Source organism: Sus scrofa, chromosome 10 (genome assembly GCF_054392235.1).
Source record: "Sus scrofa isolate SSC_HxYL_T2T_F1_AM1 chromosome 10, Sscrofa_HxYL_maternal_Yorkshire_Landrace_v2.0, whole genome shotgun sequence".
Lineage (NCBI taxonomy): Eukaryota > Metazoa > Chordata > Mammalia > Artiodactyla > Suidae > Sus > Sus scrofa.
In genome coordinates, this window is record NC_139392.1 from 48,822,868 (window position 1) to 48,840,177 (window position 17,310).

At 40.0% G+C, this 17,310-nt stretch overlaps 1 pseudogene; it reads left to right on the plus strand.

Moving 5' to 3' along the window:
• Positions 1–232: 232 nt before the first annotated feature.
• Positions 233–11,245, plus strand: LOC110258860 (putative E3 ubiquitin-protein ligase MID2; annotated as a pseudogene).
• The last annotated feature ends 6,065 nt before the right edge of the window (positions 11,246–17,310 follow it).

Below are 17,310 nucleotides of genomic sequence, written 5' to 3' on the forward strand. Positions count from 1 at the left end.
TAATGGGCAAAAACATTGATGAGCAATCATCTCCATAACCAAGGCTTAGATCTTTGCCTGAATACCTTTATCATTAAAGCAAAAGTAGTTTTGGGGAACTTGAGGTCTCAGCACTTGGCTTCAGGTTGTATGGTACATTCAATCTAAAGCCTCTTATTAAGAAAACCTCCTTTCCATGAGATGTTGGGTTGGGCAGCAAAAGTAATGATTGTCAAATTCCAGAACAGAGAGCATGCTTTCCTTACCTTCTTTTCAACCCTTCCTTATAGCCCCAAACCCACCATCTATCTTAGAGGAACTCTGTACTGCCTCCCATGACACCATTACAGTCCACTGGATCTCAGTTGATGAGTTCAGCATCAGCTCCTATGAGTTTCAGTACACCATATTTACTGGCCAGGCTAACTTCATCAGTAAGTCATGGTGTAGTTGGGCCCTGTGGCCAGAAATAAGGAAATGTAAGGAAGCAGTAAGCTGCTCAAGATTGGCTGGGGTGCCATGAGGCAGGTGTTTGTAAGACATGTTAGGTTGTTCAGTCTAGTGTCTGATAGACAGTGCAAGTTCCCCCTCAGGGCATTGCAAAGACCTTACTGATGGGTAACAAGCAAGTTGCATATTTCCTTGCTGGGTAGTCACTGGGGCCACTCCCATTTGTTTATGTAATTCTTAGCTTTTCCTTAGTTAATCCATGTCACTCCACTCTCCTAAATCAGAACACAGCACAAAATTCATTCCTGAGTATCTGAGCCACCATCATTGCTGATTCTATGTGTGTGAACATCTCTCTCCTTGATTCTCTCCCACTTCATTATCATGGTAAAATACATGACATTCAAAGACTACCACTTCCTTCCATATCTATTTGGATCAATGAAAAAGTGACAAGCCTCCTGCCTCTGTCGCTTTTCCCGCTGACCCTTCTCCATGTCCTCCAAGAGTCACACCAAATATAAAAATGCATCAGTGAGCCACCAAATGAAAGACATCTCTAAAGCAGTCATTTAGGTCATGTGTTATGCTTTCATCTTCTGATGAACTGGAGTAAGGCAAGGCAGAGTGGGACCTTAACTCCAACCTCAGGTTCTGCTCAATGTACTGGGGAATATGGAAATGAAAGCAGAATTATAACTGGATTCAAGACTAGAACTGATTCACGTCCTAAGTTCTACATCTGTGTAATTGCAAATTAGTATTTTTCTCTTTACCTTGCATTTGTGCTTCTGTCTGACCTTACAGACCCATATAAGAGGAGTTTTTCCAACAAAACTCTCCTGATTGATAGGTTTCCTTTTCCCATTTTGTGACAGTTTAGGTCCACATAGTGGGGTGGGGAGGTAAGCGAACATTTAGGGTCAAACTCTAAAAAACACTTGCCTCATGCAGCTCCAAACTAAACCATTGGCCCTGGTAGCTGTCTTACTGGGTGTTTCTTCAGGTTGTGAAGTCACAAACTGCTAAGGCCTCCCCAGTATGCTTGTTTGCACTTGTCTCTCCTTCTCTGGAAAGTCTTAAAGCCAGTAACTGCTTCTCTTTCCTGATATGGGGGAGAACAGTTGTCTCCTGGGGTTGAGAATAAGCCCAAGAAGTGAGAAAGATCAAAAGTCTGTCAGAAGTCACCTCTATTTTCAAGACCATATTGTCCTTTGTAAAGACAAACTTAAAGGATAATTCTTAATAGTGATAAGATCATAGCATCTTGTAATTGGAAGGGACCTTAGAATTCATCTAGTCAAATCCTCTTCCTTTCTACCAGACACCTTGTAGGTGCTTGACCTGTTCCTGCTCAAACTGAACTGTAGCTGAGATGTAGCAAAACAGCCCAGTCAGCTGTTGTGCAGCTATAAACAATTGTCAGTACTTCCTCATGATAAGCCTAACCCTTCCTCCTAATGAAGAATACCAACAATGATAACATATATGTATTATGCTTTTCCATTTACAAATACTCCCTTATCTAATTTGGACCTCCTGACTTCTTACTTAGCCCTATGAAATGGATGATATGAATTCTATTTTATATAGAATAAACTGAAGCTCAAGTTACATGAATTGCCCAAAAGTCACAGAGCTACAAAGTGATGGGGTCATGATTTGAACCCACGTCCATCAGACTCCAAGCTTAATGAATTAAATCACAGCTTCCCCTTTATGCCTCGCTAGCAACATGACAATTCTGATAATTTTAGGTAGCTCTAACATCCCTTCAAAATCTTCTCTTTTCCAGGCTAAGCATCCTCATGTGACATGGTTTCAGACCCTTTAACCACTGTGACATACTTTTCTGGGACACACTCCTGTTTGTCAAAGTGCTTTATAAATGTGCTGTTAAAAAAGTGATAGCAGGACTTTGAAAGTGGTCTGACTACCACAGAGGAGAGCTGAATTATTGCTCTGTGCATTACCTGATGTCCCCTTGTTCCATACCTTTTTTTCCAGCAGCAACATCGACTACCGTGTTGACTGAGCATAGAGAAGGCTGAAATCTCCAGGTATTCCACATCTGAATCCTATACAGTTGAGTGTCTAAACTGAAATACAACACTTTGAATTTATTCTCAGTGGCATTTTATCTGGTTAGTTCTGACTCCTCATTCCAGCCTGCCAAAATCCTTTTGTATCTACATTGTGCCTTTCAACATATTTACTCCCCCCGACCCTGGCACCAAGCCTGCCTTCCATATCTTCTTCCTCTGATCATTGATAAGAAAGTGGAGATAGGGACAAGGGCAGAGCCCTGAAGCAAAATTTGGGGTGGTGATTGGCAAAAAAATTGAAACAATTTTACTTGCAACAACATTCATGAAGATTCTAGTCCTATATGCTGGTCTGGCCTGCCACTATTGACTGAACCCTGGTTCTGAGAGCTACATTCCCTTGAGGTTTCCCCACATTTTCTCTTCAAAACCACTTTATGGAAGTATAATTGACATACAAACAACCATCCATCAACAAATGAATGGGAGTTCCCATCGTGGTTTAGTGGTTAATGAACCTGATTTTTATCCATGAGGACAGGAGTTCAGTGGGTTAAGGGTCTGGTGTTGCCATGAGCTGTGGTATAGGTTGCAGACCTGGCTCAGATCCCATGTGTCTATGGCTGTGGGGTAGGCCAGCAGCTACAGCTCCAATTCAACCCCTGGCCTGGGAACCTCCATATACCATGAGTGTGGCCCTAAAAATACAAAAGACAAAAAAAAAAGTGAATGGAGGAGTTCCTGTTGTGGCTCAGTGGGTTAAGTACTCAACATTGTCTCTGTGATGACAATGTTTCTCAGCCTTTCTTTGTCTTTAATACATTAATTTCAATATATTAAAGACATTGATATTTTTAAAGGTGACTTTTATTTATTGCACTGTTCCTTATTTTGGGTTTAATCTAATGTCTCCTCATGATTATATTCAGGTTATGCATTCATGGCTGGAGAATCACATAAGAGATGTGTTCTCTTTAGGGCATCACATTTGGAGACACATGGTATCTACTTGCCCTTCACTGATGATGCTAATTTTGATAGCCTGGTCAAAGGTGTTGCCTAACTTCTTCTCTGCATATTTACTATTTTTCCTTTTGCAACTAATAAACAATCTGTGCAGTGATACTTTAAGACTGTGAAAATATCCTCCCTTCCTCATCAAGTGCATCTCACTCCCACCCTTCTTTTAGCATCAATAATTCTTACCTGGTTCAGCCTTTACTCTGATAATGGCAAAATGATCATTTTCCAACTGAGCATTCCCTCCCACACTTACAAGTTGCTATTCTGCATTCTACTGTAGGCAAAATCTCATCCTCCATCGGCTCATTTTTCTACTCAGTGTGGACTCATGAATTCTCTTCATTCAGTGGTTTATACTTCTTTACTGCCCTTAGTTGTTGTGGTGCTCAGATTGCCCAGATTCACATGGTGGGAGCCCTTTAAGATGACTCCTGGGTCCTTATGTTCTATCATTTTCTTAAGCAGTTCCTTTCTTTCCAGCATAGCAAAATGTTCTAGGCTCATTTTGATCATATCCTGCCCCAGCCTTGAAATCAGCCATTTTCCTGAGAAACCCTGGTACTTTTAATTTTTTTTGTCCATGCTCACGGCATGTGGAAGTTTCTAGACCAGGGGTTGAACCTATGCCACAGCAGCAATGGATCAACAACACCAGATCCTTAACCTGTTGAGCCACAAGAGTACTGCACCTTGGTCCCTTTGAATGGGAGAATGTATTAGAATCCAAGACCTGGATACTAGAAACACACACACAACACCTCACATACATATACATATACACATACTTCACATATATGTGCATATGTATACACATGCATATACATATTTTAGCAATCATGAGTTCATGTCAATACTTCCACTTCCAGTCCATCCCCACAGGTTCCTACTTGCCATCCTCCATTTCATATTTATATGTTCCTACTTCCACAATGAGAACCCTGGCTCCCAACAATACCAACACAGATGCTCATTTGCTCCATCGCATAGTATATTTGAAATTGTTTCAAAATACAATAGCACTACAAAAACAAGCAATAGTTGGGGACTTGTTTGCAATTCTTCTCTTGCCCCCATCCCTTTGCTGTGGTTTCTTCTGCTTAAAATGCAAGTGGCTTCATTTGTCTCCATTTAGTTTTAGACCCCACTCTTTCCATTCATATTGATTTAAATTTTTTGAATTTGTAAAACAATGGTATGTTTCTGAAAAGGAAAACTATACAAAAAAGATATGCTCAGAGAAGTATCATTCTCTCCTGTATCCTTTTAATTCTCTTCCCCAACCCCAGTCCAATGTAGTTAACCAAATTGATTATTTTCTTGTTTTTCCTTCCTGTTGTTACTACTGTTTCATAAATCAAAGCAAATGTATGTTTTATTTTGCCCCCTTTTTCTTGCAAAAAAGGTAGCATACTACAAATACTCTTTTGTAATTTTATTTTTTAAATTAACCGTATATCTTGGAAATCATCCCATATCAGTTCACAGAGATCATTTTCCTTTTTCATAGGTGTATAGTACTTCATTTTGAAGTTTCTTTTGTCTTTGGGGTTTTTTGGTTTGTTTTGTATTGTTAGAAGTATACCTGGGTGATCATATGTTTCTCTCTTTGTTTTCAAATTTAATATGCAGCTTATGATTCATACTTTGCATTTGCAAATAGGCAACCAAGCTCTCAAACATTGTTCCTGGCTCTTAATCCTTATTGTCTTTCCATGAGAGTCACTAAATATCTCCACCAATTTTTCTTCTTTCTATAGCACATCTGTTTACACTCCATTATGCTTCTTTTTCTAGTTTTAATTTAGACTTTTCCTACTTCCCCCCAAGTTAATTATAAAACCTTCCTGATCATATCTCTTTCAAATCATTTATTATTATTTCCATCTTTCAACTCCAGTAAACCTTTTGCTTAAGCTGCATAGAAATGATCAAATTCACCACTCTTTTCTTCCTGCCCTTTCTTTTCCATACTCCGGTAGAATTATGGTTAAAAATTGGTAACCTGACTAAAAACCAGGTAACATAAGAGAGACATCTAGATAATTCACAGACAAGAATGTTGATCCTGCCTTTACTAAAAGTTAGCTGAATACATGTTTTTAATTATGTACACTTTTCTCTAAGTCAATGTTTATAGTCTAAAGAGTTTCAAAAGCAGAAACCTAGATCTCTGATCCCTTTCCCTACTTGAGAGGGAAGAAGGTTCCAGAGAACAATGTGTTCTTGGACCACCCAACCTCAAATGAATATTAGAGTCATAACCAGGAAGGAGTAAAACTGAGTAGTGCCAGGTAAAGAGATGATATTTCATATTGATTATTATATCATCTCCTGGACGTCCCTATGACACCTTGGAGTCCAGCTGGTTTTGGAAATAAGGGTGAGGATGGTGTGGGAGAGTTGAATCATGAGCCTGAAAGCTACACTATCTTGCAGAGACCAAGGAGCACTGTAGCTTGTTTCATGAATTTTGATGTAGTGGATAAAACACTGGACTAGTATTAAAGAGACTAGGGTTCTGCTCACACCATCCTCAGCTGTCTGAGGCCTTGGGAAAAAATCACTTTTCTTCTCTACATCTTAGATTCCTTTTGTAAAATGAAGGGAATATAGTGATTAAGTGTCCTTTTGGCTCTGAGATTCCATGTTACAGTGCTCTGCACAGAACCCACCCATTCAAGGTCAAACTCAGATTGCAGAAGACTGGACCTTTGGGGTAAAGATCTAGAGACTCCATAGAAAAGATGATTCTGTGATTTTTGTATAGAAGCTTTTCCTATATTATTTGGCAGTAAATTGAAGTAACCTAACTTTCACTAGTGGTTACTGCCAACTACCAGAAGCAAGGAGCCTGGCATAAACTTAGCTCCAAGGGAGAAAAGAAGAGGAGGTTCATCTCACTATGTCTTCCAGGATTCAAAAGAAAACAAAATGAAATTTACTTTCAGGGGGACTTAGGATGAATTCTCAGTGTGCTTTCTTATCCTCTCACTATTACCTTAACATCCTTGTTTTTGCCCACATTACAGGCCTGTGTAACTCCATGGATAGCTGGATGATTGTGCCCAACATCAAACAGAACCATTACACAGTTCACAGGCTGCAGAGCGGGACATGCTACATTTTCAGTGTTAAAGCCATAAACCAAGCAGGTAGTCAGAAAAGTGAACCTACCTGACTCAAAACAAATAGTACTTTGTGCCAATTCCAAAAGGAGAGTTCAGGAGTTCCTGCTGTGGTGCAGTGGGTAAAGAATCAGCTGCAATGGCTTGGGTCACTCTGGAGGTGTGGGTTCCATCCCTGGCCTGGCACAGTGGGTTAAAGGATCCACTGTGGCCACAGCTGTGGTGTAGTTTGCAACTGTGGTGTGAATTCAATCCCTGGTCTGGGAACTTCCCTGTGCCACTGGAGCAGCCATAAAACAGACAAACAAAAGGGGAGGTCAGGGAGTTCCTGTTGTGGTGCAGTGGAAGCAAATCTGACTAGGAATCATGAGGTTGTGGGTTCAATCCCTCACTCAGTGGGTTACGGATCCAGCATTGCCATGAGCTGTGGTGTAGGTTGCAGGCATGGCTTGGATCTGGTGTTGCTGTGGCTGTGGTGTAGGCAGGCAGCTACAGTTCTAATTAGATCCCTCACTTGGGTACCTCCATATGCCACATATTTGGCCCTATAAAGACAAAAGACAAAAGACAAAACAAAAAAAAAAGGAGAGGTCAGTTTTGCCCTCCATGCCAGCAAGTACACTGAGCCTGATGCTGTCCTCCAGGGCAGTGTAAGAGGGCAGAGGTACTCATTAGAGAGAGGATCTTTACTGTTGGTGTTTGGGCTTTGGGAAAAGGGTTTGCTTGTTCCCCTGGGAGGTTCGAAGGCACAGAGAAGTATATAAAATATCTGGTGGCTTGTAAGACTGTTGGTGAAGAATTTTTCTCTGCACTCCACCTCCATGCTTGGGGGGGACAATGGAATAAAAGTACTGTTTGTGTTAATCTGGTAAAATCCAACTACAGAGGAGCTATAACTGTTCAGAATGTTTTCGGCTGAAAGTGACAGAAAAATCCAACTAATGTAGCTTGACAAATAGTATTTGTTAGCAGATTAAACAAATAGTATTTCTTCCACTCTCTCTCACATAGCAAGAAGTTTGAAGGTAGGCAGTTCAGGGCAGGTGCAGCAGTTGTGTGATGCCATAAAAGACTCAGGTGTCTTCTCCCTTTGTGTGATGGCTCATTGCAACCTGGCCACCATGTGGACACTACCACCTCTAGATGTCATATTTCCTTTCAAGATAGAAAGTTTGGGGCAAAGAGTTCATACATGTGATGGCTATCCCTTTTTATCAGGAAAGCAGGCATTTTCCAAGAAGTTTCCCTCGCCCTATCTGACTTCTGCTTTGGTCTTTTTAGTCACCTCTAGCATCAAGGGAGGCTAGGCCCTTGAGCAGTTAACTTTGCTGGCCTCTATAGTGAAGGTGGGTAAGAGACAAAAAGTAGGGGATGGGTATTATATTATATTCACCAGTGGTAGCTGTCAGATGTGGTTTTTTGTTTGTTTGTTTTGGCCATGCCTATAGCATGTGGGACTTCCCAGGCCAGGGATCAAACCTGCACCACACAAAATGGAATACTACTCAGCCATCAGAAAGAACAAACTAATGTCACTTGCAGCAACATGGATGGAACTAGAGATTCTCACTCTACGTGAAGTAAGTCAGAAAGAGACAGACAAATACTATATGATATCACTTACATCTGGGGTCTAATATATGGCACAAATGAACTCATCTACAGAAAAGAAACAAACTCATGGACATGGAGAACAAACTTGTGGTTGCCAAGGGGGAAGAGAAGGGAGTGGGTGGACTGGGAGTTTGGGGTTAGTAGATGCAAACTATTGCATTTGGAGTGGATAAGCAATGAGATCCTGCTGTATCACACAGGGGACTATATCTCATCACTTGCAATGGAATACTACGGAGGATAATGTGAGAAAAAGAATGTACATATATGTATGACTGGGTCACTTTGCTCTACAGCAGAAGTTGATAGGACATTGTAAATCAACTATAATAAATTAAAAAAAAAAAAACAAAAAACCTGTACCAGAGTTCCCGTCGTGGTGCAGTGGTTAACGAATCTGACTAGGAACCATGAGGCTGCGGGTCCAATCCCTGGCCTTGCTCAGTGGGTTAATGATCCGGTGTTGCCGTGAGTTGTGCTGTAGGTTGCAGACATGGCTTGGATCCTGCATTGCTGTGGCTCTGGTGTAGGCCGGTGGCTACAACTCTGATTAGACCCCTAGCCTGGGAACTCCATATGCCACAGGAGTGGACCTAGAAAAGGCAAAAAGACAAAAAAAAAGTTAAAAAAAAAAACACCTGTACCACAGCAGTGATCTGTGACACCAGAGTGTTAACCACTAGGCCAGCAGGGCCACATTCCCCTGACATGTTTGTGTAATACAGCTCTTGCCATACCCAGCTATTGGTTCTTAGTAACTCACTGGTTGTGTTATATGACTATAAGGAATTCTTTGTTGTGAATGATCCTACTGAAATATTTTCTTTTTTTTTCATAAATTTGTTTATTTATTTATTTATTTATTATTTATTTTTTCCCACTGTACAGCAAGGGGATCAAGTTATCCTTACATGTATACATTTTCCCCCACCCTTTGTTCTGTTGTAACATGAGTATCTAGACATACTTCTCAATGCTACCCAGCAGGATCTCCTTGTAAATCTATTCTAAGTTGTGTCTGATAAGCCCAAGCTCCCGATCCCTCTCACTCTCTCCCTCTCCCATCCGGCAGCCACAAGTCTATTTTCCAAGGATATGATATCACTTATAACTGGAATCTAATATCCAGCACAAATGAACATCTCCACAGAAAAGAAATCATGGGCTTGGAAAATAGACTACTCAAATATTTTCTTTAATTATTGATGATGCAACAGTCATTCTAACAAAGTTACCTAATTATATGTTACTTACCTCCCAGTAGTTAGAGAACAAAAAAATGATCCTGTAGTTGAGTTATTCTCAGGGTTTTTTCTATTCTGCCACCAAGCAGCAGTGATCTCATCTATTCCCTCACTTTGTCTCACCTCAAATCTCCTTCCCATAAAAACTGCTCATCCCAAATTATCCACTGAAATAAAGCAAAGCACAAAATTGATTTGAGAACATGAGACCCTGAGAGCCCCCTTTTAATTTGATAGTCTATGAAGGGGAGGGAAACTGATTTTTATTTTATTGAAAACTGTGGTTTCTGGCCTGCTTTCTTAATATAATCCAAACACCAGTCAACTTTCACTAACTCAGGAATGATCATCATATAGAGGCTCCTCTGGTAGTGATGATTCTGGAAGACAAAGAAGAATTCTTAACTACTTCCTCATGCATCTTTCTTTCTTTCTTTCTTTCTTTCTTTCTTTCTTTCTTTCTTTCTTTCTTTCTTTCTTTCTTTCTTTCTCTCTCTCTCTCTTGCTCTCTCTCTTTCTTTCTTTTTTCTTTTTAGTCTTTTTAAGCCACACCTGTAGCATATGGAGTTCCCAGGCTAGGGGTCAAATTGGAACTGTAGCCGCCAGCCTACCCAACATCCACAGCAATGCCAGATATGAACCATGTCCTTGACCTACACCACAGCTCACTGAAATGCTGTATCCTTAACCCATTGAGTGAGACCAGGGATTGAACCCACATCCTCATCTATGCGAGTTGGGTTTGTTATCACTGAGCCATGACTGGAACTCCCCTCATGCATTTATCTTGTTTCTACTTTCTTCAGGCCAACCCTTTAAACTGGATCCCAGAATGACTCACAAGAAGTTGAAGATCTCCAATGATGGATTGCAGATGGAGAAAGATGAAAGCTCTCTGAAGAAAAGCCATACCTCAGAGAGGTTTAGTGGCACAGGGTGCTATGGGGCAGCAGGAAATATATTCATTGACAGTGGCTGCCACTATTGGGAGGTGGTCATGGGTTCCTCCACATGGTGAGTAGATCCCACTTTTCTTTTCTCTCTCCTGTTGTCAGTGTCTTGGGCAATTCAGTTCTATAGCACAAACATAATATCAATAAGTCAGGGTTAAAAGGTATGTGGTGGAAACCACTCCTAGAAAAATTTGACATCTTTTTAAAAGTAAAATCTTGGAAAATATACTGAGCTAGGACTTGAAAATTACAACACTCTAGTTGCTAACTTATTTAAAATCTCTAGTGTTGTCAGTATCACAAATCTAAATGTAAACTACTTAAGGAAGAAACATGTATTCTATTTCTTAGATAAATGGTGTCTAGCACAACTCAGATCACTAATAAATGTTTATTCCTTTCTTTTGTTCACTGTCTCACATGTATGCAATTGGCATTGCCTACATATCAGCTCCCAAGAATTAATGGATTGGCAAGAATGCCTCCTCATGGGTCTTCTCCCAATTCAATAGTAATTTTGTAGTGAGACATAACAATAAGCAAGTGCTGATGGGTGTACACTCACAATTGAAGTGTCTGGGTATCCTTCTGGATTATGACAACAACATGCTATCTTTCTATGACACGGCTAACTCTCTCCATCTTCATACTTCATTCTTCCAGTTTGTCCAACATTCACGATCTGGAACAAATCCCTAATGATCTTGTCTGGCTTGCCTGCCCCAGAGTTTATTAATTACCCTGAGCAGCAGGAATGCAACTGGAGGCCTCAAGAATCCCCTTATGTTTATGGGATGAAAGCTTGCCATTAAGTTTCAAGAGAGCATATAATTCACTGGCTCTCCAGTTCAGCAGTTCTTCCTCTCCTAAACCTCAGTTAATGTCAAATAATATACCAGAGACAAAAATAAAGTTCATTTGAAGCCTCCAAAATAACTGGATATAGATTTAATTTTTGTGCATTGAAGCTTGTATATGAATTCATGTTCAACTTTCTCAGAATAAATTATATTGAGTAGCCTGGGCTCAAGCCATTGGAGAAGAAATTTGAAGAATGCTTCTCTTGTCATTAGAGAATTAAAAATTCCCAATGATTTAGTGTAACTGCTATTGGAAGGAATTAGGGTAGTATGAGGTAAATAATGTATAAAGATGCTCTGAACAAGGGGCTAGCCAGCCAGAAAGTGGGGGTGTGTCAGACTTTTTAGTACTGGCCAATTGAGCCAAGTAGAATTTTGAAGTATCAAATGATCCCATGTTATGTGTAGCTTTTTATGAAAACCTACAATCAAGGATTTATTATAAAGGAAACATGTATGTGTATATATAATACATAAATATATAAAATAAATAACACATATTCATTTTATAATTATATAAATAAAGTTTTTATTTTATAATTATATAATAAAGTTTTTAATTCACTCATTTGAGTGTGAATTTTATTGGCAGGGAAAATAAATTATACCATCCATTACTGTTCCCTAAAGGGAACCTCAAAGTTAGTCAACATTTCCCCCCTCCTTCCATTCATGCCTTCCTTCCTCCCTCCTGTCACACACTCATGCACATGCAGTAATGACACAGATGGCGGGAAGGGCTCCAGGTTGGATTAGGAGAGATTAGGAGACAAAATTGCACAAGAGATGCTACTGCTGGATAGAAAATTGATTCAGGTAGATTGTTACATGCAGCACAGTTTCATTGATGCTACCTAATGGAGCAGGTTTGTCTGAATTCTTCAAAATTCCATCACAGAATATTTCAAAGTAATACAGTTTTATTACTCTCAAGTACATACAGTTACTAGAATTAGGCTGAAAAAAAGGATTTGCATAATGGAGGTTCTCTAGGAGCCTGCCTTATTTACTTAATCAGTAAGAATGGAGCATTGTAAATGCAACAACTGTTTGCATATAAATATACATATATTTTCAGATAAAACACTTCTGAAGAGCTTAAGAATGCCTGAGAATAGATTGTTTTCTTAAACAGGTCCAATAATCATTCCTCTCTGCGATCTTGTTTACACTATTCATTTGCTTGGTGAACCCTTCATGGCAAATGCAGATGTAAATTTCATCACAGGCCTTATTGTTATCATTGAAGGGAATTGAGCTTTATAGTCTATGGTTTTGTCAGTTCCACTGCTGAGATTAGGAATGTCAGTCCCAGAGCTTTTCCCTCTTAGGAGCTCCGTCCGCTTCAAGGAGTCTACTTCTTGGGATGTGTGAAAATACTATTCTTGTACAACATGGTAGTTGTAACAAGCCCCCACATCGGAGCCTTGAAACATTGTCAGAACATCTCCCCCCATTCCTTTCCACCACCTTGGTGGACGTTCATTCATTAATTCATTCAACAAACTTCTAGATGCCAGGTATCACACAGCAGCTGACATGTTGATAATCCATGGTCCCTGCCATCAACTAGTTTACTCTTCTGTAGGAGAGCTACATCTATACATCCCCTAAAGAACAGTTTTGTATTGCTTGTATGCCTAACATGGGAAGCACGACTGATGTAGATACAGATGGCAGCTTCCAATTTAACTATCTGGTGGTCAAGTCAGATTTTTGGCTTTAAAAACCATATATACTTCACTGCTAATCAGGAAATGAGCAACCTCAGTAAGATTCAGCACTGCTGGGAAGTAGCTTGCTGTGATGGACATCTCATCATAACCTTGGGACTAAAGTCATCTATTTCCTCTGCCACTTACTAGCTGTGTGATCTGGGGCAAGTTTCACTTCACTTCTCTGAGCCCTTGTTTCTTCTTCTGTACCTACCTCACAAGGCTGTTGCAAAGATTCAAAAGGATAGCACACATAAACTGCTTAGCACAGCACCTGGCATTTAGTTTAAGTATGGCATTAGTGTGGCATACTTAACTTGTAAGCATGGCCTTTAGTTAAATATGCAACAAATATTAATCTCTTCTGCTCAGCTCCAGCTCCAATACTGTATAGCAGTGCTTTGAAATGTATGTATTTCATTTCTAAGTTACCCCTAAGTCTCTCCTCCAGGGCCTATCCCCAAGTTCCTGATCTATTTCAGATGATTTTAAGCTCTTCATAAAACCCTTCACTGGCTCCCATAGCATTCAGGAGAAAGTCCCAGTTACTTAGGGTTTGGCTCTTTAAGTCCCTATTTGCTTTCCCAGCTTTATCTTGTAACACTTTCCCCCTCACACTGATGACTCAAATCAAGCTTGACTGCAGAAGTTGTTCTCTGGTCCTGGAATGGAGATACTGTTAATAATTTTGATGCCAGAGTAAACAGTAGGAATTATTCTTAAATTAAGGGAATAGTGTGAAAATGCAAGAAGTGCAGAATCCTCCTCCTCTGCCCAATCCAATTTTCCTTACATTGGTTGGCCTTGAGTCTCCCATGCTCTCCATTTGTGGTGCCTTTTTAGATTTTAGTGCCCCAAGATGAGGTCACAGTTTCCCCACCCTACTTTTGACTCTAGCTTGGACTACATTTCCCCACCTCCGCCCTGCGCTACAGGATTAACTTCTGAAGCCCTAGACTGGCTTATGTTCTCTTTGGAGCATCTGTGGCATACTGAGCATGTCCCCTGCTCAGCAATGATCATTTTCCACAGCAGTGTTTTTCAAAGTGTGGTCCTCAGACCACCTTTTAGAATCATTTTTGGTGTGTGTTGAAACAATTGATTCCTAGGCCTCACCCTTGATCTATTTCATTAGAATGTCTGGGCACATAGGTGGAATTTTACATTTTAACAAGCTCCCCAAGTAATTCTGATGCACACAAAAGTTTAACACATAAGAATCTTCTTCTTCACTAGACTGTGAATACCATGAGAGCAGGGGCTGTGTCTTTTGTTTTTGTTGTTGTATTTTTAACACCTGGCAAAGTGTGTGGAACAGAGTAGTTGCCTGGCTAATGGTAATTGCATGAATGTATGAAGGAATAAATGTAAAATCAAAGTTTCCCTGTTGTACTCTGATATCCATGTTGGTGTTTGTTGTTTCTGGGGCAGAAAAGCTTGGCTACTTCCCCATTTGGGGTGTATTGATATTATTTTGCAAATGTCCCAGGACTCATACTTGTAAGTGAGTATTGTCCTCCTCAAAATCTCTTTGGAAGTTGACTTGGGGAATTGTCTGGAGCATGTGGCCCCTTTCTTTTCAATAACTTTTTGGTCTTTTCAAACTTTGTTCATCACATGTGGATTTAAGTTGTGGTTTTAGCCAAAAATCACTTAGAGCTAAGCCTATTGAATAAAGTAGGAAATTAAACTGGGTTTGGGGTAAGCAATGATGTTTCCAAGCCAAGTAAATGAAAAGTGCTTTCCAAGAAAAACCATGGTGGCACAGTATTCAGTGGGGGTGTGGTGAGTCTCAAATACTCCAGTAAACTTCATAGTTGCATAGAATACTGGCAATACCCGGTACCTTGAAAGAAGTCATTGACCTATCTCTAGCTAAACCCAGTTGACAAAGGGAACAGGACCTGTATTTAACATCTTCAAGGAAGGTGACTACATAAGTTTTAATTGTTGCTATCCTCAGTTTGTTCTCCTACGATCCTTTCTGCTAGCAGATTATTCTTTCTCTCTGTAATGTATGCTTATTTCCACTTTTTATATCATCTTACTGAAGAAAGCACAAAAAAATCAACAATAAACTTTTTTGAGAATATGTAAGAAATTTAAATGCCACATTGGAGTTCTGGCTACTTGTAAGTAAGAGTAACTGCATCTGTCTATGTTTTTTATCATGTAATTCCATTGTGTAACTTTGGATGCAGCAGATTTTACATTGCAGCAAAATCACATCTGTGTCCTTTTAAGCTAAGACACACTAGGTGACTTTTCTAAGCTTCCATGGTTTATACATTTATATATGACTCCTGGATGGAATGATCCACAGAAGGATTTTTTGATAATTGCAAATATTTGATACCCTTTCTCCTACAGAATGGAGAATGTGAGGCTGACAGATGAGAACCACTCCCACAGTTATTTCAATTCTTGAAGCAAATTGCAGCCTCAGAGTCACTGCACTGTACTTGGCTGTGTATTACAGGTTGGCCAGGTGGACTGCCATCAGGTAAGGTGAAGCTGCCTTTTACAATCTGGTCTGCCAGCTTCAGATATATACTGAGGAGTTCTTGGCTAGAATATTTATTAGGCTATTGTTGGACTCTTTTTTATCAAATATTTTATCCCAGGTTTATTTGTACTGGGAACTCTGGACAGTAGTGTCTCTCCTAGTGACAAAAATCTGAGCATCTGTGGATTACACAGCCTCATCCCTCTAAAACATCCCAGCCCATCCAAAAATGCTATATTATGAATTAAATAAATATATATATGTATTCACGAGTTCTTTATTGACTCTCGCTGGAGTTTAAGTTGGGGGGGGGATTAAAAGGAAGGAGGTCATGAGTTGCTGCAATTGTCTAAATGACTTGGGGGAAATTAATTACTATATAATAGATAGAGATTTGGGCAGGAAAGATCCATAACATCCGAAAATTGTGATCCAATCATGAAGAGTTTGGTTTCAGGAGCAAGATATAGTTAGGAAGACCAAAGAATGAAGGTATAAGGCCCAAGGAAACATAACACATTTGGTTTCAGTGCTGGGAAAAAAGGTGGGCATTAAGGATGAATGAAGAAAATCCCAGTGCTGAAACCTATTAGTTAAAGTCAAGGGAGATCTGGAAGATGTGAGCTTACTTGCTGTTAAACATCTAGCATGTAGGAGGAACATGGGGGGCAGTTAGGAGATTCCCCACCCCCCACTGCCACCCCAGAGCTGAAATTGGACATACTTTAATCAGAGTTACTAAAGGAGGCATGCATTGTGAATGAAGGCCTGAAAAGGGTGGCAGCTAGAGAACTAACTTGAAACTGGTTGTCAGACCAAGGGCCTATAGGCACTATAGCCCAAAGGCAAGAGGATTAAAAGGTAAAAATTTGGAATGTCAGGGGTTAGTTGTCTAACTGGAAAACACCCAAGCAAAAGCTGAATATGAGGCTATTACCCACAGATAAGAGTTTATACATTTGGGGGAATGTGATGTTTAGAAAGGCTGGACCCATGTTAATGTGACAAGCCAGAGCACACATGGGGTTCTTTTTACTCCTCTACCTAGAAATAGGGTTGGTTCTAGAGTCTCAGTGAAGCTGAGCTTGAAGGTGGGGGTGAGGTGGTTTTTACAAAGATTAGGAGTAATGCCAAGAGAACAGACTTGTGGTTGCCAAGGGGGAGGGGAGAGGGAGTGTGATGGACTGGGAATTTGGGGTTAGTAGATGCAAACTATCACATTTAGAATGGATAAGCAATGAAATCCTGCTGTCCAGCACAGGAAACTATATCCAGTCTCTAGGGTAGACCATGATGGAAGATAATAAGAGAAAAAGAATGTGTGTGTGTGTGTGTGTGTGTGAGAGAGAGAGAGAGAGAGAGAGAGAGAGAGAGATTAGGTCACTATGCTGAGCAGAAATTGGCACCATATTGTAAATCAACTCTGCCTTAATAAAAAAAGAATGTGGCAAGAAAGATTAGGAGTAATGGAGGCCAAGTAGGCTGGTGCATGAATTTTAGAAATGTATACAGCATGACAGCAAATGACAATGACTCTCCCTCATTGTGAATCTCTAGAAGTGGAGGGTTAGGGAGTCTTGTTGGGCATAAATACACAAATTGCAGTTGTGACTGGTCTGGCTTGGTCATTCATGACATGCTTATTTATGTCCCAAGGACTCTACTTATTTCTATGGAAGCATATTAAAATGAAAAAGTATTCCTAACATTTTTTTAATCTGGTGGGGTACTCAACTGATAATTCTTGCTAAATAGTCTTTGATCTATGAACTAGAGTTACTAGTGGTAGCTGAAAA